This window comes from Rhincodon typus, chromosome 8 (assembly GCF_021869965.1).
Source record: "Rhincodon typus isolate 14 chromosome 8, sRhiTyp1.1, whole genome shotgun sequence".
Taxonomy (NCBI): Eukaryota; Metazoa; Chordata; class Chondrichthyes; order Orectolobiformes; family Rhincodontidae; genus Rhincodon; species Rhincodon typus.
Window position 1 is genome coordinate 21,282,986 of NC_063339.1, and position 22,587 is coordinate 21,305,572.

A 22,587-nucleotide genomic window follows, 5' to 3' on the forward strand; every position below is an offset into this window, starting at 1 on the left:
TCAGCATTTTTGCTCCTATGATGCTGCTTGGCCTGCTGTGTTCATCCAGTTCTGCACCTTATTGTGATGGCACTTACCTGGTTGTGTAATGATTTTGAGTTTTTGAGAATGTGATAAGTTGCTATGTAATGGTAAGTTTGCTCTTATTGCTGTTTCCAAATAGATCAAAACCTTTAGTTTAGGACATCAACAAAACAGCAAGCAGTAAGCCACTCCTACAGTACGTTTAACATGATAAAACATCTTTGGACATTTCAGGAGCATCATGATGCAAAAGACACAGAAGGTGATATCAGGTCAGATGATCAAAAGTTGAGTTAAGGAGGTAGGTTTGAAGCAATGTCTTGAAGGAGGTAAGCAAGTTGTAGAAAGGGGGAAATAGAACAACAGTGTTTCTAAGCTTAGTTTCCAGGCAGTTAAACTTCTGGCCTCTCGTGGTACATTGATGAAAAGAGGGCAGAATTAGATGAATGTAGAGACATCAGAGAGCTGTGAGACTGGAGGAGATTACAGATATACAGAGGAGTGAAGCCACGGAGAGATTTGAAAACAAGGATTAGTACTTTAACCTCAAGCTGTTCCTTGACTGAGAGCTAGTGTACATCACTGCGTTCTGCATGATAGGGAATGGGACTTGGTATGGTTTAAGGTACAGATAGCCAAATGTTAGATGACCTCAAGTTTCGGTCAGTTAGAATTTAGGAGAACAGCCAGGAGTATGTTGGAGTAGCTAAGTCCAGAAGTGATGAAGACAAGCACGAATAAGAGTTGCAGAAGTCAATGAACTGTGATGGGATGAAGTTGGGCAATAGTATAGATTTGGAAATAGGCAGTCACAATAATGTTGTGAATATGTGGTCAGAAGCTGATCTCTTGTAGTAAAATCTGATGTTAAATTTGCAATTAGACTAATTTTGGCTCAAACTTTAGCCAGGGCAATACATGGAGTTGATAATAATATCTACTCTTCGAACTCCACTATAGTCTGGTATCATCTTTCTGACAATACATATTGCACAGGCAGATACAACAAGTGCACAATCACATTGCAGATAACATTGCATGGGAATAGCTGCACCAGTTGTATCTTCCTTATAACATTCAAGGTCCTCTACATTTGTGTTTCAGAATGATGTGTTGTTTTCATCAAGTGTGCATGCCACCAGTGAATGTTATGCCTATATACTATGTATGTGCTGACACATAGGAATTGTACTGGGCAATTGAATAGCTCTTGCTCATGGAAGTATTCATATTCCTGCCTCCCCAGTGATTGAAGAGTCAATGCAAATCAAAGAACCCAGTTACATTTTTATGCACTAATAGCTGAATAGTACATCGTGAAAATTTACTGGGAGCTGTGAGAAGTACAACAATTGAGACAAATGATGTAACCCATGATAAAAATGCAGGGAATAATGGTGAAAATATGACAAGGAAGTTTTTGAAAAAATAAGTGCAGGGTGGTTTTGAGAAACAGACAGAATGAGACAGCACAGAGAGAGAGTGAGTGAGTGAGATCATGAGATAAATTGGAGAAAATTAGAAAAAGGTGTCTTCAAATTAATTAAGCACACTTGGAAAATAAAAGGAAATTTTTTTAAGAAAAGTGAATGGAATGACTTGGAAAAATCATGGAGAATCAATGTATTAAGTTTGGAGGTTAATAATTCAGAAATTTGCAACAGCAAAAGAACAGAAAGAGAACGAAAAGCAGATTATGGTATTTACACAAACTGAGATACTTCTACTGCAGCTTTGTACTTTATTCATTATTCTCCATTTTATCTACTGTATTTTTGTCTCTGTCTACCTAGATTATTTTTATTTCTATCTCTGCTCTTTCATCCTCACCTTCCCTGTTGTTTCCTTCATATGTCAATCGTATCCTTGGCACTCATGGTCAAAATGATTGGCAGCGGTCAGCAAGATGTGAGCTGCAGACAGAAGAAAGAAAACATTGCTTGTGGAAGATCCTGGAGATGAAAGAGACAAAGGGAGAAAAATAAAACAAGCCGGGTAATGAAGCAGGAATGATCCAAGTAGCGTAAGAGAGGGCTGACCCTAACAACCAGAAAAAAAGATACAAATTAAGGCAAGTTGGAACAGAGGAAGATTCTAAAAAAATACTAACAGCCTGGAATGTAGTTGGGACAGATTGCTCATGGAAGGAAAAAGAGATTATACAGGTTAGAAACAGTGTACAGGGAGGCTGTTATAAGCAATGTTCCAGTAGGAATGTTCAGCGCTGAAGGAATCCAATCACCATCTGTGAAGTAAATGGGACCGATGTATCTTCTTTCTGTGTTTCATAGCAGTGAAATAGCAGAACATTCAAATCTTCACTTCCTGCAGGAATGCAGTCAAACAGAAGGAGAAGCTTATACGGAGGCCAAGTATCCTTTGGAAATGTACAGTGCTGGCTGACAATCAGAGCACTAGCCAGTTAAATTTGATTGTACTCTGTTTCAGGGAATTTCTCATGCACTATTTACTCTGCAGCTACTCGATTCAATCAACCTAGAGGGAACGTGGCCAATAAACAGAGGCACTGGAGCACTCCAGTTCACATCAGTTGTAGAATGGTACCCAAACGTTAACCATTATAATCTTGCACAGAAACAGAAAAGCTTGCTTATGATTTAAGATTGTTGAAAGTATGTTGGTCCACTGAGGTTCATTTTATGAGTTCTTAAGGAATCATGAAGCTTTATAGTTATGAACTACAACTGCTTTCAGCAAGAAAATCTTTAAATAAGGCGTCACACTCAACACAGTAACAAATAATAAAACAAATCAATCAGATCTTCACTACTTATAGTAGATTTTGCATTTATCTGAAAGTAACTAAGAGGATGCTCTAACTAGTATGAGCATTGATTTGTTTTAGCCTTAGCACAATGCAAAGACTGATTAAATATTCTACTTCGGATAAAATTTCTAATTAATTCTTAGTGAACTAATTTTTTTGTCCCATATAAACAGGAAATTAGGGATGCATATAACAAGGGTGCTATAGTAATCATGAGTGACTTTAATCTACATGCAGATTGGATAGACAACATATGTAATAATATGGTGCAGGTTATTGCCTAGAGTTCAATTAAGATGTTTTATTAGGCCAGTGAGTTAAGGAACAGGCAACCTAGATTTGGTTTTGTGCAATAAGAAGGGGTTAATTAATAATCTTGTGTGATATCCTTTAAGGAAGAATAACCATAACTGAATAGAGTTCTTCATTTGGATAGACAGTGGAGTTGTTAAATCCAAAGCTGTGATCCTAAATCTAAGAAAAGGAAATGACAAAAGTATGGAGTCATGAGTAGGCTGCAATAAATCATTAAATGAAACAATGATGGATAGGCAATGGCCAGAATCTAAGGAACAAATGCATGTATTTCAACAGTTATGTAATTCTTTCACATGCAAATATACAACAGAGAAAGTGACCCAACCATGCCCGACAAAAGAAATTAAGGATAATATTAGATCCAAAGAGGAATCATAGAAAGCTACAAGAAAAAGTAGCAAGCCTGAGGATTGAGAACAGATAAAATTTCAGCATAGAAAAAGTAAGCAATTGATTAAGAGGGGGAAAATATGAGAGTAGGCTTGAAAGGTGCAGAAAAGCAGACTGTTAGAACACCTATAAGTATGTAAAAGGAAAAGAATGGTGAAGACAAATGTAGGTCCTTTACAGTCTGACACTGGTGAAATAATAAAAATAAGGAGCTTTTAAGAAACAACTGCAGTTCTGCCTTCACAGAAGTAGATACAGAAAACTTCCGATAAATGTTATCGAAGCAGGGACTATTAGGCAGGAGAAATTGAAGGAAATTAGTCATAACAATAAAAACTGTGGCAGTAAATGACTGAAAGCTGATAAATCCCCAGGTCCTGACAATATAAATCATTGAATACTAACAGACTGTATTGGTTGTCATCTTCTAGAAGTCGGACGAAGCTTAAATAGTCCTGGCAGATTGAAGGGTGGCAAATGTTTAAATACTAAAATGTTTAAACTGATTAAATAAGAGGGAGGGAGAAAACAAAGAATTGAAGACCCTGTAAGTTTGGTTGAAGGAAACATGCTAGAGTCTATTATAAAAGATGCAATAACAGGATGCTTAGATGTGACCAGCAGGATTAGATGAAGTCAAGACACGCTGAAGAAATGTCAATGGACTTGAAATATCAACTCTGTTTCCTCTTCTTAGATGGTACCAGACCTGTTAAATTTCTCCAGCAATTTTGTTTTTGTTAGTTTCAACATTCACAGTTCTTTCTTTTATTTTAGATAAAGTAAACATGGCTTTATGAGAGGGCATTCATATTTGACTTGCCTACCGGAGTTTTTTTTTGACGATATAACCAGTGGAATAAATAAAGGAAATAAAAACAGTAGATGTGGTGTATTTGGATTTTCAAAAAGCTTTTATTCTTACATAAGAGTTTAAAGACTAATGTGTTGGCATGAATTGAGAATTGGTTATTAGACAGGAGAAAGAGTGTAGGCATGAAATGGGTCTTTTCAGAGTGGAAAATAGTGACCAGTGGGCACCACAGGGATCAGCATTTGGGTCCCATCTACTCACTATATGTATATTGAGAGAGAGAGAGAGAGAGAGAGAGAGAGAGAGAAAAATGATTTGGATGAGGGAATTAGAAGCAATATTTCCAAATTTGCCAACAACACATGACTGGGAATGATTGTCAGTTGTGAGGAGGATGTAAAGAGACTTAAGGGAGCTTTAGACAAGTTCAGTGAGTGGGCAAATATATAGTAGATGGCGATAATGTGGGCAAGTTATCCTTTGGGTTTGAAGAATAAAATGGCAGAATATAATTTTAACAGTGATAGATTGGGAAATATTGATGTATAAAGGGAATCAGGTGCTCTTGTACATCAGTCACTGAAGGCAAGCATGCAGGTGCACGAAGGATTTAGGAAGGCAAATGTTATGTTAACCTTCATTGGAAGGGGATTTAAGCCCAGGAGCTTTTTTGCTCCAGCTCCACATTGGCTTTGAGTATTTTGTGCAGCTTTGGTCTCCATACCTAAAAGATATACTTTCCATCAAAGGGCTTTAACAAAGGTTAACCAACCTGATTCCCGGGACAGCAGGATACTCATATGAAGAGAGATTAGTTCAACTAGGCCTCTATTCACTTGGGTTTCAAAGGATAAGTGGGAATCTCATCGAAACATATAAAGTCTGTCAGGGCAGGGCAGACTGGATGCAGGGATAATGTTCTCCAGCCTGGGGAATCAAGAACAAGGTGCCATGGTTTTGAGATACGGGTGGACCATTTAGCATTAAGATGAGGAGAAATCTCTTTACTCAGAGGGTGGTGACCTTGTGGGTTTCTCTACCACATTAGGTGGTGGAGGCTAAATTGCTGAATACATTCAATAGTAGAAGTAGACAGATTTCTAAAGGCATCAGGGGGTTGGGGGGTGGGGGGAGCTGGGGTGGGCATGGGGAGAGTGTGAGTATGAGATAGAGGGTCAACCATAGTTAAATTGAACAGCAGAGCAGGCTTGATGGGCTGGAAGGCCTCCTCTTGTTCCTAATGTCTATGTTTCTGAAGATGTTGAGCGATCCTGAGAGATGGCTCCATCGTAATCAGTAGCCATTGCCTGATTATCACACATTCAGAACAGTGGACCAGCAGGAGATTTGACAATGAAACTCTAAAGCAGAATTTGATCCCCTTCTCAACCGATGCTCACGCATGTGCTGCTTTCAATAGGAGAGATGGTAAAATGACAAGTGACAAATGAAAACATGTGTTTTAGCCACCCTGATCCATGGTCTCTGAGACCATATGTAGCTCATGGTTACTAATGACATCAAGTAATATGGGAATAGTATGCGAATTTGGTAGATGGTCAGCCCTAGTCTAGAATAGTGGGGTAGTCTTGAGGAACTGAATCATCTGCTCCTGCTCCAATGTTCTTTTGTTTCTCCTACTGCCATCCAAATTGATCCTGCAACTGAGCACAGCAAAGGAATAGGCATGGTCTTTCCTAATGATTACTGCTCAGAATTGCTCCGGACATATATCTACTCAATGATTCAAAGACAGGAGGAACTGCCGATACTGGAGAATCTGAGATAACAAGGTGTAGAGCTGGATGAACACGGCAGACCAAACAGCATCAGAGGAGCAGGAAAGCCGATGTTTCGGGTCTGGATCCTTCTACAGAAAATTTTCTGAAGAAGAGTCCAGACCCAAAACGTCGGCTTTCCTACTCCTCTGATGCTGCTTGGCCTGTTGTGTTCATCCAGCTCTACACCTTGTTATCTACTCATTGAGCCATTGCATAACCTAGCATAGGCTAAAGCATAAGGGTAGCATTTGAATGTATCTTTTAGTAAATATAGTGTGTGTGCTGTGCATTTCTGTGACGACTGAAATACACGAATTTTAATGTAATAATGACTGCTCATACTAAAGTTTAAGTCTAAAGAGATAAGGACTTTTGAGAACAGGAAAAGCCTAATTAATCAAATAAGCCATTTCTTCCTAATTGAACATCATCCATCTGCCCACCTTCAAATCAGGAGTTAAGTATTCTTCCATTCATTAGGTGTAACAATTTTGCAATTGATGTATTCAACATAAAATCAAATGGGAACAATTTTATGATTTAATTTACATTGTTTTTACACACAAGCAGCAGAGAAATAGTCATCACATCCTCCTCTAAAACTTCTCTGTCCAAAAAGCAGGAACAAAACAATTATTCTTTCCACTTCAGTGATCCTCCTTGGTAAACATGTGCACAATTTTCTTTATTCATCAACAGAATTATGGTGCCACTGGGTAGGCAGCATTTATTGCCCAGAGTTAAGAGTCAACCACATTACTGTGGGTCTAGAGTCCCATGTCGGTCAGACCAGGTAAGGATGGCAGTTTCCTTACTTAGAGGACATTATTGAACCAGATAGGTTTTTCCCGACAATCAATTCATGGTCATCATTAGATTCTTAATTCCATTTTTTTTTCCTCCTTTAAATTCCAATTCCACCGTCTGCCATGGTAGGATTCAAGCTCAGGTCCCCAGAACATTATCTGGGTCTCTGGATTACCAGCCCTGCAATAACACCATTAGGCCATCCCCTCAATTACAAAGAAAGAAGAAAGAAAGAGATACTTGTATGTACCATCATTCACACCCTCCTGGTGTATGGTTTGGCGAGTATCAATTGTTAGAGCAACAAACTGAGAACTGCTAGGATTTGGAATCATTACTTGTAAAGGGGGCTTGATGCCTGTTGTATTTGGAAATGTGAAATGTTTGGGAGTGCATCTTCAATCTGCTACTGTAGAAGTGAGTGACAGGTGTCACAACCTGAACTACATTAGGTCTGGGTGTGGAGATCACTGGACAGATAGTGCCATTTCATGATAATCAGGTCATATTGGTAACAATGGCCCATCAGAATGATGCCAGGATATCTTATAGTGATGTCTGCCCTATAAGGTGTTTGTGATGTAGGCCAGGCCAGGTAGGAATGGCAGTTTCCTTCCCTAAAGGACATTAGTGAACCAGATGGGTTTTTCTGACACTTGACAATGGATTCACCATCATCATTAGATTCTTAATTTCAGATACTTATTGAATTCAAATTCCACCATCTGCCATGGCGGGATTCGAACCCAGGTCCCCAGAACATTATCTGGGTCTCTGGATTAACAGTCCAGCAATAATACTACTCCCCTATATAGCAGTGCCATGCATCTGCTATTCCTCATACCATTGCTTAAACTTCCTTCCTAACAATACTGTCCCTACAACCCAGGAACAGCAGTGCTTCAAGTAGGCAGCTCAACATCACCTTCTCCAGAGCCGTTAGGAATGGGACTGTATGCTGGCCTAGCCAGTGATGTTCTTATCCCATGAGCAATTTTTAAAAAGTCACAAACGCAAGGCCTTTCTATAGGGAAAGTTAATTGGAAACAGGTAACTGGTAGAAAACCCAAAGTTCCACTTCAAGAATCCTTGATAGTGTGAAATGATGGCCCTAGGCATTGATTATCCTACCTAGAAGTCACTGGAGGAAAACAAAAACTTCTTGCGTATGCTAGCATGCACTGCCATGAGAACATGTGGCCAGCAACGCAATAATAAATTCATAAATTCCTTTGCCAGAAAGAAAAAATGAACACCAACACATGGAGTGGAATCTTACAGGGGCCTGAATGACAAGGCTCTGGTGAAAAATGTGGCAGAATCATGTGAAAAGTCCAACAAGGAGGAATAACTTGTTTTTAACTAAGTTCTGGGTATTGGGGTGAGATTATTCTCACGAGGCAGCTGTGAGTTGCCTATTAAGGGGGATTATTCCTTGTTAACTATTCTATTAACTGTTGGTCTTGCTTCAGGTACATATAGCTTCATGTCGGACAACCCACCATGAACAAACTGGTTGTCAAGAATTCTCAACATGAAGGTCAGAGCAGGTACCTGGTGAATTCAGCTTGCTGCTTGCTCTAAAGGACTTCCATGTTGGATATTGAGCACCAGCATCTCAGAGCATACTTCACGGGCACTAGCCACTAGCACCTCATGTCTACATCCATTGGCATCTGACATGTGCCAGCCTCCACAAACTCTCTTGGCACATCTTCAATCCACTTACAGTGCACTTCTGCACTTCAATGCTGCAACTCAGTGTGCAATTGCAACTATCATTGCAACGTTGCTGCAAGGACACTTTGTGCTTTGGGATATATACCCAGTTCATGGAGTAGACCAGGCTACATCTTGGGCCTGTTCACTCGATCTTAGTGCTTACTCACTCTTGAGCCAACCTGGATGCTCACAGCATCCCTTCCTTGCATTGCTTTACATGCTTGTTGTCCCGTCAGCCAGAGATATCAACCTCACAACACTTATCTATTGTCTTGCTGCCTAGCACAGGCACAAAGCCAGAAAGCTTGTCATGTTTGTCATCAGCCTTCAGTGAAGTTAAGGGAGATAGACTTCAGTCTTGGGGTCCCAGCACAGTGCAGCTTTTAATACTAGTCCAAGGGCTTGCACACATTCAGTCAGCCACTCAGCGGATGAGCTGGGAATATCAAACTCAGTGTCATCTCCTCGTGATGGGTGTAGAGCCAAATTTCAGACAGCACACCATCCACCTTGACTCTTTCAGCCCTGTTCTGAGTTGTTTTCCTCCTTGAATGAGAAAGAGGTAGATATTAAGGAATATGAAAGAGGGTGGCATAGATGTTATTTTTGCTGCATGTCAGGAGGTGTTCTGAGTGAATGAGTAATCAATGCAGAGGGCATACAGGGTTAGTGCTGTCAGGTGTTGGAGTCACTGACAGCAAGTGAGAGAAGATGTTGAAGCAATAATGAGATGAGTGAAGTATTAGCCTTGGTGAGACATGGGAACAGATAAAGTGTGAGTGGAGAATATAATTGGCAATCATCTAACATTGCTGTGCTTTTCTCTAGATGTCTGAGACTACACTGACCCAGCAGCAGCCTTGGACCAGGTTAGCATGGTCTGGTGATATGACCTTGGCTATCTGTCCTGGAGAAAGAGGACAGCCTACCCCTGCACCAATCCATCCACTAGGATCTCTGTCTGCAAAGCGGACACCAATTTTTTCTTGTCTGCCATATCTAGGGTAAATGTCAGGAATTATGTGGGGCTGTTCAGATTATCAGCATTTGTCCGGGGGACCTATGGCTGTTCTATTCTGGGTTATCCTGACAGTGGCGTATTGTTCCATGTGTGGCAAGTGATAGAATGGAGCTAGAGTTAGACAAAACAGGAGCTATCGGGGTTGGAGAAGGTTGGTAATCAGGGAACGTTGGTAAGATGCAGCAAGAGATCTCATGGAGAGAAACCCTCTATGAAACCCAACAAAACTGACACTTGTACAAACAAATGTAAGATTCCACCCACAGCATCTTCACAAGAGCCTCTTATGGCAGAACCTGCCCCTCAGATTTGGCCTCTTCAAAGGGGTGTCATATGAAACTATCCAATCTGACATGGATTTGTTTACTGCACGTCCATCATTTTTTGTAGATACTTGGAAGTTCTGAAGACATTCCAAAATCTTTTATAGCCAATTAAGCATTTTCTGAAATGCAGGTACTATTGTAATGTAAAAAGGACAGCCAGCAGTTTGTGCACAGAAGATTTCTCCAATCAGCACAATCATAATGATCAGATAATTTGTTTTTAATAATGTCTGCAGGGTAAATATTTTCCATGGGATTTTTTTTTATGTTTACTTGACAGGGTACTTTGAATTCTAATTAACTTCTCACATTTGGCTTTAACTTGCATTCTTGAGTGCTGTAATCCAATTATTGTGATATGTTTTTTTTTTCCCTTTTTTTTCATTTAAGTTTTCAGATCTTATTCATTTATTTGTCTTTCCTCCAAAATAATTCCAGTTACTTGCAGTTCAGTGCAGTTCCATGTAACATTAATGCCTACAGCATGTGAACACACTGAGCACATTTTGTAAACATTTCAATTGTCCAACAACATCAAGAATATGTCAAGCGCAAAATAAAACAGGACACTTCAACATGTTTTTTTGTGCAGACATTTCTGGCAGAGTTTCTCCCTGAGAGCATTCTCTAGCAATTTCCTTACCAATCTCCCTAAACCCAACTTTTTAGGGTAGGCCGAAGTGTAAACTGTAGCTTTCCTCTGCCTATTTGCTTCATTTTCCATTTCATGTGCTGCACTTTTGCTTTTTGTCATTCTCACCTTCCTCTGATTAGTAAATTACCAACCATTTCCAGATCCTACACTAGATTTGACATTCAGGAATATAACACCCACCTTTGAGTTGATCAATAGAATCCTCAGTCTGTGGGGGCATTTTTGACTTTGGCCGATAATGCACTACAGATGATATTGACTCAGCCATCCATTAAATTAAATGGAAACAGACATATTATCAATGTTGAATCAATATTCTCCATTTTAAACTATCACTAACTTTCAGAATACATCCAGGTGCCCCTTATGTGTGGATAGAGCACTGTAATTCTTTTAATAAAATTAACCAAACCTATTCTTGGAATCTATAGTGGTCTTTCATGGGACAGCATTTGTAGGTTATAACATCATGGGTTGTAAATGCTGATATTGTTGCTCTTTAATATTTTATTGTAACATATTATAATAGAATCTGTATAAATTTAATACTAATTTGGTTGGATAATACCACAGCTAGGTGCTGTTTAAAGAAAAAGTATTTTTAAGATACAGCTTCCCAGCGAGAGCCTCAAGGAGAATCTGATCCTGCATTCAAATTGTATTGATGAAACAATAACAGCACGTCAGTATGTAGCATATGTCCCAAGATCACAAAGGAAATTTGCAGGCAGTAATTGATTGTGAAGTGAGAGAACAGGATATTTTCTGATCAGAGGGCAGTGAAAAATAATGTTCTCAGTGAATCAATGCTAACGTGCAATTATTGTCTGTAGTAGCTGAATGTGAATATAGGAAGAGTATATCCCAACTCATTGTGGTGATACAAATTTAGCACATATAGGAAAGAAAGGTGCAAAAATGTAAATTTATATATATATTGAATGACTAGGCAGACAAGTCACAGTTGTAGTCCAAAGAATGGAAGTGTGAAGTAGTTGAGTTTGGACATATGAATGTAGTGTGGATATTATAAATAGGAAAAAAAAACATAATATGCCAAATGCAGAAGTCATGCAAAACATTACAACAGCAAAAGTGATCAAAAGGCAAATGTGATCCTGGGGTCCATCATAAATGTTATGGAAGAGAAAAGCAGAGAAGTATACAGAATGATACATGTAGTTTTGAGCAGGAAATCATAGAAAGCATATACTTACAAAACATGCATGTCACAATTCATCAGGATGATGCATAGAATGCAGAATTGAAGGGGTTGGATGAATTTGAGTTCCATTCCCTGCAGCTGAGAAGATTGGGGATAAGTTGGATAGTGGTGTAAAAAATGGAACCCAATTGTAAATATGAAATTGTTTATGCTCTTAGCAGGGGAGTTCAAACATAATTTGAGTTAAATTGGCTACAAGCCAATTTAAAGTTTGGGACAATGTGGATTGCATTATACCAGGAGGGCACATTTGACAATTTAAGTGCTTTGAGGGAAGATAGATTATTATTGAGGAAACAGCCGTAATTATTAGAGGTGGAGAAGTTAGGGTAATTAAGATAAAAATGGCAGGTGATATGCTGCTATGAGTAAGAAAATGGTTGAATCAAGTAGCCCACTCCAGTCTGTATTGACAGAAAACAGACAACCAAGAGTCTCATTTCTCCCAAGTCCATGCTAAGTACTATTTTAAAAATACATTTAACCCCTATGTTTTTATGTTATACATGCAGTGTGCATACTATAAATACTATAGCAACATCATAGTTCTTAATGAAATATCTAACTAAAATATTCTCTTCAAAAAAACTAATGGAATTGAGAAAAAAAAACTACTTAACCCACCTAACCCAATTTCCCCAGTGCATATACAATCTGACCTATCACCACCTCCACTTAACCCAGTTGATTTCCCAAAGAAAGGTTTCACAAATCTTTTCTGAAAGAAAATGAAGTAATCTTACATTTATTTAGTAGTTTTCATAACCACAGATGCCTCAAAGCACTTACAGGCAATTAAGTACTTCTGAAATGTTGCAATGAAGGGAACAGTGCAGCCAATTTGCTCATAGCAAACTCCCACAGACAAGAATGTGCTAATCTGTTTTTGCGTTGTTGACTGAGGAATAGATTATTTTCAGGAACCAGAGGATAAAATTCCTGCTCTTCTTTCAAATATTTCCATGGGATCTTTTACATCCACCTGGGAGGGCAAACTGTGCTTTTAACACCTCATCTGAAGATGGCACTTCCTTAGTCCTGCATTGGAGTGTCTGCCATGACTTATGCTCAAAAGTATTCTGAGATAAAGTACAAATACCAGTCAAGGCTTCATAGTCTGGTCTGTGCACTGTCACATTGTGAATAATCAAGAGAGACCAATAATAGGCAACAGAACAGAGAAGAATGTAAAACAGAAACCAACAATTGAGTAAGAGTATTTCAACGGTAGGCACTGGGTTCAAAAGTTTAGAGATTGACTAATGTGAAGAAGCTGTTGAAGCAGTTACCATTCCAATAAAACATTACAACAAAGAGGAATTCAGAACTGCTTCTCAGGTGAAATCGGAGAGACTGACTTCTCCCCAATATGTTATGAGATTGGCACATTATCTACACTCCTTTCTTGATGTTTAGATGCTGGAGATCTGTGAACACTGATGGGTGCTATCCTACAGCAAGGTAACTAGCGAGGGCAGAAAATAATCCGATTCCCAAAGCAGGCCTGGACTGGGGATTGGAAGCTATCCCAGACAGGGAAGATTTGGTCTTTGTCAGGCTGGCAGTGGGATAAAATGTTTTGTAATATCCTAGGACAGATTTGGTCCTCCTCCTGGCCCTGCAAAAATTTAAAAGTGTACAATTTTTGAGCATCCTTTGCTGGTCCCAATGATTAAGTCACTCAACGCCCGGTAAAAAAGAAGTATGAATGGCGACTGCACATTTTGTTCTATTAGTGCATGAACATTGAAATAATGTTCCTAAAAAAGGGTGCAATCAGGATTCCTATATTTAAGCAGTAACACATCTCAATTAGACTGGATAAAAACCAAAAGAACTGTGGATGCTGTAAATCAGGAACAAAAACAAAGTTGCTGGAAAAGCTCAGCAGGTCTGGCAGCATCTGTGAGGGAACATTTTGGGTCCGGTGACCCTTCCTCAGAACTGGAGTTCTCATTACTCATTTAGGGGACCTCCCTGAAAATCCAATAGGTTCAGCGTTAATGATGTGGCAAATGTTTTCTGAACCTATCATATTTTCCATTGACTTTTGGGCAGTATGGTATTATGGTATGGTGTAAATCATGATGATGTAACTGACAATATGATAATATAACAGGCTCTGATATCTGTGCAGAGAAGACACCAAATGAGAATGAGCTTGTGGAGAGACAGGTCTAAGACATACACTAAGGAGTTGTATTTGCTAACTATGTACTGATGTAAATAAAGGATAATGTGAAGGAGTAAGCAGAGTTAGGTACAGTATATACACAGATACATATCCTGACTCACATCAGATTAACATTTCAATAGAGATAGTAAGAACTGCCGATGCTGGAGCCTGAGGTAACACAGTGTGGAGCTGGAGGAACACAGCAGGCCAGGCAGCATCAGAGGAGCAGGAAAGCTGACGTTTCGGGTTGGGACCATTCTTCAGAAAATTTTCTGAAAATATCTTCAGAAAATAGCAAGAAAAAAGCAGAGTTAACATTTTGAGCCCATGACCCTTCTTCAAAACCCATTGAGATGCTATAGTGTAGAGCTGGAGGAACACAGAAGGCCAGGCCGCATCAGAGGAGCAGGAAAGCTGACATTTCGGGTCGGGACCCTTCTTCAGGTCCTTTTCTAGAGTTTTCTTTTGTTTCTAATTAAAAGCATGTTGGATACAAAAATTTTCTTTTTTGTTTCAGTGGTGCTTCAACATTGATGTAGTATAATGTACCTTTTCACAGTATGTATTTGAAGACAAAGTTTAAAATGAGTTTTTAATAAATTGCCTATTCAGTGACTTGTCTTTTGACTACTTTAGTTGGTTCAGTAGCATTGGCATAACTAGTTGCTTCCTGTGAACAACACACATGTATGCAAATATATGGTTCATTAGCTTGTCTTTTTGGGCAGTATCTTTCCTGATTTCTGTATAGAGTGATTAATAAATTGTAAAAAAAAAGTAACTGCAATACTTTCATAGAGTTATAGAGCATGGAAAAAGACCCCTCAGTCCAATGGTCTATGCGACCGCAGTCCCTAACTAAGCTAGTCCCACCTGCCTCCACTTAGCCTATATTCCTCCAAATATTTCTTATTCATGTACTTATCCAAATGTCTTTTAAACATTGTAACTATACCCACATCCACCACTTCCTCTGGAAGTTCATTCCACACAGAAACCACTCTCTGTGTAAAAATGTTGGCCCTCATGTCCTTTTTAAATCTTTTTCCTCTCAGCTTAAAAATATAGTGCCTGGTCTTGAAATTCCCCACCTGCCATTCACCTTATTTATATGTCTCATGATTTTAAAAAAGACCTCTATAAAGTCATCCCTCAAACTCCTACGCTTCAGTCAAGATAGCCCCAGCCTCTCCCTATGACTCAAACCTTCCATTCCTGTCAACATCCTGGTAAATCTTTTCTGAACCCTCTCTAGCTTGCTAATATCCTTCATTTTCAGTTGAAGTTAGTATTAAGTTTCAAGAATGTCGTTTTATTTTCTTAACTTGAAATCTACAATAAAAAATGTACATATCCAAAGACAAAAAGGATGAATGTGAGCAGGCACAGAATGAAGGTTGGGAGCGAATGAGAGAATGAGAATGAACGAGAGAGGGGTAGAGAGAGAGAGAGACAAAAGAAACAACGAACATGTAGCACCTGCCACAAGTCACAGTATTCGGCATTACAATCCAACAGAGCAGGCGTGTTCAGTTGTATTTCTGCCAGGTGAGGAGTAAATGTTATCTGACTATTTGAATAAACAAAGCGGCGTTGTACTGGGTTGAAGCCCCTTCCCCTTCTGCTTGCTGACAAAGCTAATTTCACCCACTCTCCTCTCTTCACTATTTACATGATAATGCTCATTGCCTGCTGGTACAGTTACGACTCTAGAGGTTACAAACAAGGGGAGTTCAGCACAGTACACGATTGCGCTTGTGGCGAAGGGAGAGAAATGAAGCCAGTTTTTAAGAGTTGTTCCACACTCAGGCAAGGTTACTGCGCGGAGGGAAGGGGCTGCTCAGTTACCGAGCTTGTGACATCCTCCTCCCACAGCATGGCACCGTGTAACTCGACTCCACCTGAGAGCTCATTGGAGACAGCATTGGCGAATCCCCCAGCTATGCAGGGCCCGGAGAGTGGTCTGGAGGAGTTGAGTTACATTCGTGGGTTAGTGAGATCAGCAAGTGGGCGTTTTCCCGTTTCAGACTTAGCGAGTGCAAGGGTGCTTGAACTTCATTCCGTTCCCAAGAACTCAACAGGTCTCCCTGTTCTCGAACGGGTAAACTGGACCGCTGTGGAGCTGCAGCTCACTGGAATCAGTGTCACCATTAACGGTAAGCACTTACCTCGCCCTGACTCGGAGTTGTAGATTGGCGTAAACGAGGCAGAGGGAAATGCTTCTGGGGTGTAGCCTGCAGCAGGGAACAGGCGTGATCCTCGTTCGTGAAGCGTGAAGTCCAGTCGCTTCGAATTCAGGCAAAGGAACAATTTTCAGATACAAATAAGGATGAGCTTGCTGTTTGACACGCCGGGAGGGTCTTGTGATTAAATCATGTACTCTGTACTAAACTTTTGCTAAGTTTGCACCAAGCGATCTCAGATTCAGTGAATCTCAGTGGAATTATCGGGGGCACTTAACGTGGCATTTTAGGGACTGTTGCTAAAAAAAGTGTTGGATGAATGAACTCCCCTCTTCACCGCCCCTATCAGTTTCCTGATTCCTCATTCTTCCTCATTCGTGTCTTCGCCTCTTGTGTTCACTCCCTCTCTCTCCCTCACACACACACACACACACACACGCACTCCTTTCACGCCGATCCCCTCACACTTAAAAGATCATTAATTCCTTGAGGCTCTGATTTTTCGTCCAATAGCCGCATTTAGCACACCGGCGAAAGGTCGGAATGCTGGCAGAATCGCTCAGTAAAATCGCAGCACTTGTTGGAGTTACCAGTTCAGGTGCAAGTTTTATTTTTTTTACACGTCGAGCCGATCGAACACACATGATATACTTCTCAAAAATTACCTGGCTGCCTGCCTGTCTCTTCTCCCCGTTCTTATTTCACACTTCAAAAAGATCTTTTCTTTCCCCGTCTTCTAAGTCCTTGTTTGTTAAATTGAATTGTGACAATTGTGTTTTATGTTCCACCTTGAGAAACAAGCGTGGAGGTAGAGGAGTTAATTGTTGCTATAATATGTAAAAATAGAATGACAGAGCAAGGCATAGGTTCACCTAACTTCTGTTTTATGTGAAAAATTACCCAAACTCAAAAGTTTTAAACTGTCTGAATTATTACGTGTTTGCATCAATGCCTGTTTAAGCTTTTCATATGTCGCCCTCTGTCCTTTCCATTTACTAACACAATTCTCCCAATGAGCCAATATATCAGGAATGAAGAAACAAATGTTTCAGTTTTTAAAGATTTTTTTTTTTTAAAACTAGCATTTTTGTTTAAGTGGAAGATTTTCCTTTGCCAATATCTACGCCCTTTAGACCCTGAGTAAATGCTGAAAGAAATGTCTTCATTACTGGTCCCAACTGACCTGTAGAGTCAGGATATGAACCCTGACTTTAAAAGTTGGGATTTCTTTTAACGTTTCCTTATTAATGTGACCTTTCATCTCTGGTCTATCTCTTCACTCTAAAGAACATTGTCTAAGAAGGAAATCAATCTTTCAGTGTGTTCTCGTACATAACCAGATGAGCTTTGGCAACTGCAGTTATCTCTGCTAATTGAACTGGTCGAGAGTTTTCGAGGTTGTTTTTTTTTATCCACGGGAGAAAAGAGAATATAGTAAAGCTCTTTAAAATTGCAAAGGGTTCGGTGAGGTAGACAAATAAATAAATGTTTCCAAAATTAAGGATCAAAAATGTGCAACATAGTCGCAAATTAACCCAATAAGGAGCTGAGGGAAAACCTCTTTAATGGGGAAGTGGAGGGTTCTGAGTGAGCACTATCGATTCCTCCCAGGAGAAACCAGATAAGGAAGAAAATGGATCTGATGTTGGGATGGCAGAAGTAAAGTGGGAGCATAAGTAGCAGCATCGTCCTGTTGGACCGAATGCCTTGAGGTTCTGTGTAGTTAATGTTCGATAATTTAGTGTAATACAACCAGCGGAACATGCGTTAACCTGACGTAAAAAAAGAATAACCCGTGCAGAAAGTGACATGAGGAGAAAATGACACCAACTCCCCGGTGAGAGAAAGCAAATAAATTGACTCACAGTGTAACCTAAAGAGGAAACCACATTTACAAAATAAATCCAGTCTAATAAATATTAACACGAGACATAGCAAAAAGTCCTGGAATAAGAGAAACGTAATGTCTCCTCGGAGAATTAATTTCATTTACACCAAAGTTCAGACATAAACCAAAAAAACCTTCAAATTTCAAAGCCAAAATTTCAAGACCTGACGTGGTGGGATTTGTTCATTTTGTATTCAATGCTTATTAATGGGTTTCAATGAATTAATTCTTTGCAAACTAAATATCCATAATGATTCATTGTAGCAATTATAGATTAAATGCAAAACACTTTATCATTTGGGGTGACATTTTGGCTTTTTTTTCAAAGTCGATCCTACACACATTTAAAACCGCCGGGCCCTTCAAGCTTATTTTATTAAAGCATTTTGATTGTGCACGTGGGCGCCATGCGCTATTTGATGGAAAGCAAAATCCATCCTTGCCTCAGCCTTTCTTTAATAAATGATTTCAAGTTTTATTTTCCCCGCAGTACTTTTTCTTCCCTGTTTGAAGCAGTTTCGCTCATTCCAGCCTGTGTATAACACTATAGGAGTCAAGGATACAGTTCGAGACTGTATGGTAGGATGAGACCGAATGATACTGGGAGTTTGAGAAGCTGCCTGGGAAATAAATGATCACCTGTCGTGTGCTGTACTTTTGCTGCTTTTTATTCGTGTTTGAGGCCTGCTAGACAATTTAATGACTATAAAATTTGCTCCAGTGTACATTGCTTGGTGATTACCGTGTTGAAATGTTGCTTTCCCTTCCCACCATTCACTGTTGTTGACTTGTTTATTCACGTGTCCAACAGAAGGGACACATTCCAGAAGCAATATGGGGCGCTACTTTCTGTAAACTTTTTTTTGGAATCTCACCAGATTATTCCCCACCCCTCCTCTTCCTCATTGTCTCCCACGGGCCTTTATGTCAGACGCTTATATATTTTAGGAGCCCGTGCCGCTTCTCGTTGACAATCCTATTGATCCGAATTCTCAGCGGTTTGTCCTGTCAATGGGCTTATCTCACTTAGATAGTTGGCAGCAGTGAGCACTGATGATTAAGCCATTTATCTGGCGATGGAGCTGGAACTGGCTGTGAAATTCGCGATGTCTGGGCTGAAGACAGCGAACGGTATCAGGGAGAGCGCTTTTCGTGTTACTTTCACAGGCACAGGGCATGTTTAGGAGATAGTGTTACTCTCTGGCAGAGGGCTCGCTAAAAGATGGGCTCTGCATCCCGCTATAAGGCCTTATACAATATCTATATACCTAGCAGAAACCACATTGAATCCTTCTTGCAGCTTTATCACTGTAACACAAGGCAACAATCTAGGTGATTTAATTTGTTCACTTAACAATAGTTGGATTGTTGAGTAAAATAAATGTCACATGTACAAGCTTTTTTTTGCTTATGGCTCATTAATTGAAAAAGTACGGCCCTGAAATTGTACATCTTAAACTTTCAAAGGTGTATTAGTTTTATAAAACAGTTGCCGTAAATGTAACACATTAATTCCATTCACTGGTGCAAGCCTTTGTTCACATCAGAAGCTTTACGCTTGTCGTACAGTCAGAATACCGTTTGAGATATGTACATGTGCAGACGGCAGCTGGCAACCGTCTCAAATGTTTAACATTGCTCCACTGCCAACACAGCCTGTTCCACTCTCCGATATCAACACTTTTGCTATTGTGAGCGTACCGTTTACCGGGATGATAGCGTTACATGTGTAGGAATTTAAAATGAGAAATAAATTAATCATATATCATGACAGAAGGAAATTATTCAGGTATACCTGATGCATAAGACAAGTTGAACCACCAAATGCATTACGAATGAGAGTGGTTCATGTACAGATTCGTTTGATATTCATTTAACAATAGAGTCAAAGGGAGTTAGATTTCCACTGTACAGAAAGAGGCCATTAGCCCACTATGCTCATGCTGGTCATCGACAACCATCTGTTCTAATCCTATGTTCCAGCACTTGACCGGTAGCATTGTGTGTTATGACTTTTCAAGTGCTTTTATAAATACTTCACACTTTCAGTCAGAGTTCTAGATATTCACAACTCTCTGGGTGAAGACTATTCTTAAATCCCCTCTAAGCCTCCTGCTCCTTACTGTAAAACAATGGCCCTTGGACATTGACTTCTCTACTAAAGGGAAACATTTATCCCTGTCTACCCTTTCTATGCCCCTCAGGTCTTTATACACATTAATCAACCCCCCCTCAGTCTTCAAGAACAACTTCAAACATTGAGAAACACAAACACTCTGATGTACAACATAACAACAAATGAAAACAACCCTAGCCTATCTAGTCTCTTATCATAGGTGAATCACTCCAGGTCAGCTAACATCCTAGTGAATCTCTTCTACATCCTCTGGTGCGAGCACTGAAACCTATGGTATGCCACAGAATACCAGTTTCCAGTCACAAAAAGACCACCTTCAAACATCGCACTCGGTTTCCTGCCACCAAGCCAATTTAATTCTAAATTGCCAAATTGCCCTGGATTGTGTGTGCTTTAATTTCTTAACCAGTTTGCCATGTGAGATCTTATCAAACGCCTTACGCAAGTCCATGCAGACCACATCAACTGTATTATGCTCATCTACACACCTGGTTACTTCCTTGAAAATTCAATCATATTTGTTCAACACAAGTGCCCCTGACAAAGCCATAGTTTTGATATCAACTCATTAATGGCCTGAATGGGTTAATTTTGACTCAAAACAGTTTTAGTTTGTTTCCAATATTTGGAATATGCAGCTTAAAACTAAAATTTATTCTCTCATGTTTATGATTGTAGAGCATTAAAGTCATGCATTAGCATGCACTTCTGGCAATTCAATTTCTTTGCCATGATCCAACAAGCCCCACTGCGATTGAATACAAACAATATGCCTTTAAAATTGGATGAGGATCCATCAGATTCTCACTCCGAACAACATTGGGAGACTCACAGGATATTCAGTTACACTTAGTCTATGTCATTTCTGTGAGTTTCAGGGTTGCTTCCTGAAGACTGGAAAGCCTAATTGCTCCTTAAGATGGCATGGGATGGGAAACCCATCTTGGCTCCTGGCACTAAGGCAGGTGCTGCAACTTGTGACCTGGAAGAAGACTCACTTTACTGGTGGTTGGGAGTACACTGCATGAGATCAGGCTGTCTGGTTGTGCCAAAGCTGTGTGGACAATCCATGCTTCACCATGGGCCCAAATCCTCTAATGAAGGGAATAAAATCATTTCAATTGTTTAGGTCTTCTCTTACCCAGGCATAAATTTGAACAGCATTAGGGTTTTAGGAAGGACGTTAAAGTATCGCCTCCTCCAAAGGTTTGTATCCAAAAAAAGACTGCATTTTCTGATGCAAGTAGTGTCAAGGAAGTATCCCAAGAGCAAGCTCCATCCAAGTAAATGGCCTTCCCAGTAGCCCTATAATCCTACATGAGAATCAAAACTGGAAATCACTGACAGGCATGGCCTACAGCAAATATCTGAATAAATACCCATAACATTTCAAAATATATGGCCTTCCATTGGGGAACAATGTGAGAGATTGTGTTATATCTTGACTTCACTTCTAAGAAAAAACATGTTTGGTGCATAAAGAGCATTTGTTCTCCTACTGTTCACTCCAAGTCAAATTGAATTTTCCCTCACCCTATCCTCTTTACATCCAGGTGTTAGGGCAGAGTTTTTCTGTTCCTTGGCCCCCTGGTATACTGAATTCTGTAGACAGCAACCAAACAAACACCTAGAGAAAATTGCCCTTTTTACCCCCAATTCATTCCAGAGACAGGAACAGGAAAAATCTACTGATGTGATCATGGGAAATTCACCATCATTTACAAAAACATTTTAAGAAAAGAAATACTGTTGTTTGGGAATTTTATACTGAGCAATAAAACACATTTTGCTGTGCTTCCCAGGTCAGATTAGACTGTGAGTAAAACGTCATTATTTCTGCACAATGTTTTTCAATCTGGCAGAGGAGCCTGAAGGTATTCTGATGACCCTTTTTGCATTGTCCCTGGTATCTATTTTCTGTGAGCACTGATTTTGTGTCAATTAGTGCTTAATTATCCTATAATCCCCTAGCAACTGACTGACAGAGACAGAGACAAAGGTCATGAAAGGTGCTTTATGTAGGTGGACAGTTGAACATTTCATCCCATCAATTTACAATGAAAGACCAATGTCAGTTTACCGCATCACACAATCCTATTATTTTTCCATTCTCTGATAATGAGGGAATGGAAAAAATAATAGGATTGTGTGGTGTATTAAAACAGATGGAGCATTTTTCAATTTTCACCACACATTGGCAATATAAAATACTCGCAAGATGTGGTCTACACTAAGTCCTTTTTTTAAGTTGCTTCTTTCAATATTGTTTCACTTCATCGTCATAGATGTAAAGGTGTCAGAATACATATTAAACCTCAGGATTTCTACTTTA

At 39.6% G+C, this 22,587-nt stretch overlaps 1 protein-coding gene and 1 long non-coding RNA gene across 3 annotated transcripts in view; one reads left to right on the forward strand and one right to left on the reverse strand.

Moving 5' to 3' along the window:
* Positions 1 to 16,617, reverse strand: part of LOC125483688 — a 227,389-nt gene extending 210,772 nt beyond the window's left edge. The window contains exon 1 of the long non-coding RNA XR_007262637.1: positions 16,216 to 16,617. This is a non-coding gene — a long non-coding RNA (uncharacterized LOC125483688). The remainder of the gene's footprint in view (positions 1 to 16,215) is intronic.
* The window catches only part of si:dkey-87k14.1 (leucine-rich repeat transmembrane protein FLRT2), a 55,040-nt gene continuing 48,295 nt past the window's right edge, over positions 15,843 to 22,587 (forward strand). Inside the window, exon 1 of one of the 2 annotated variants that reach the window (XM_020521731.2) lies at positions 15,843 to 16,203. The gene's annotated coding sequence lies outside the window, so the exon portion shown is untranslated. Of the gene's footprint in view, positions 16,204 to 16,768; positions 16,829 to 22,587 lie in introns of those variants that run through there. The other variant, XM_048599946.1, reaches the window with a different exon arrangement.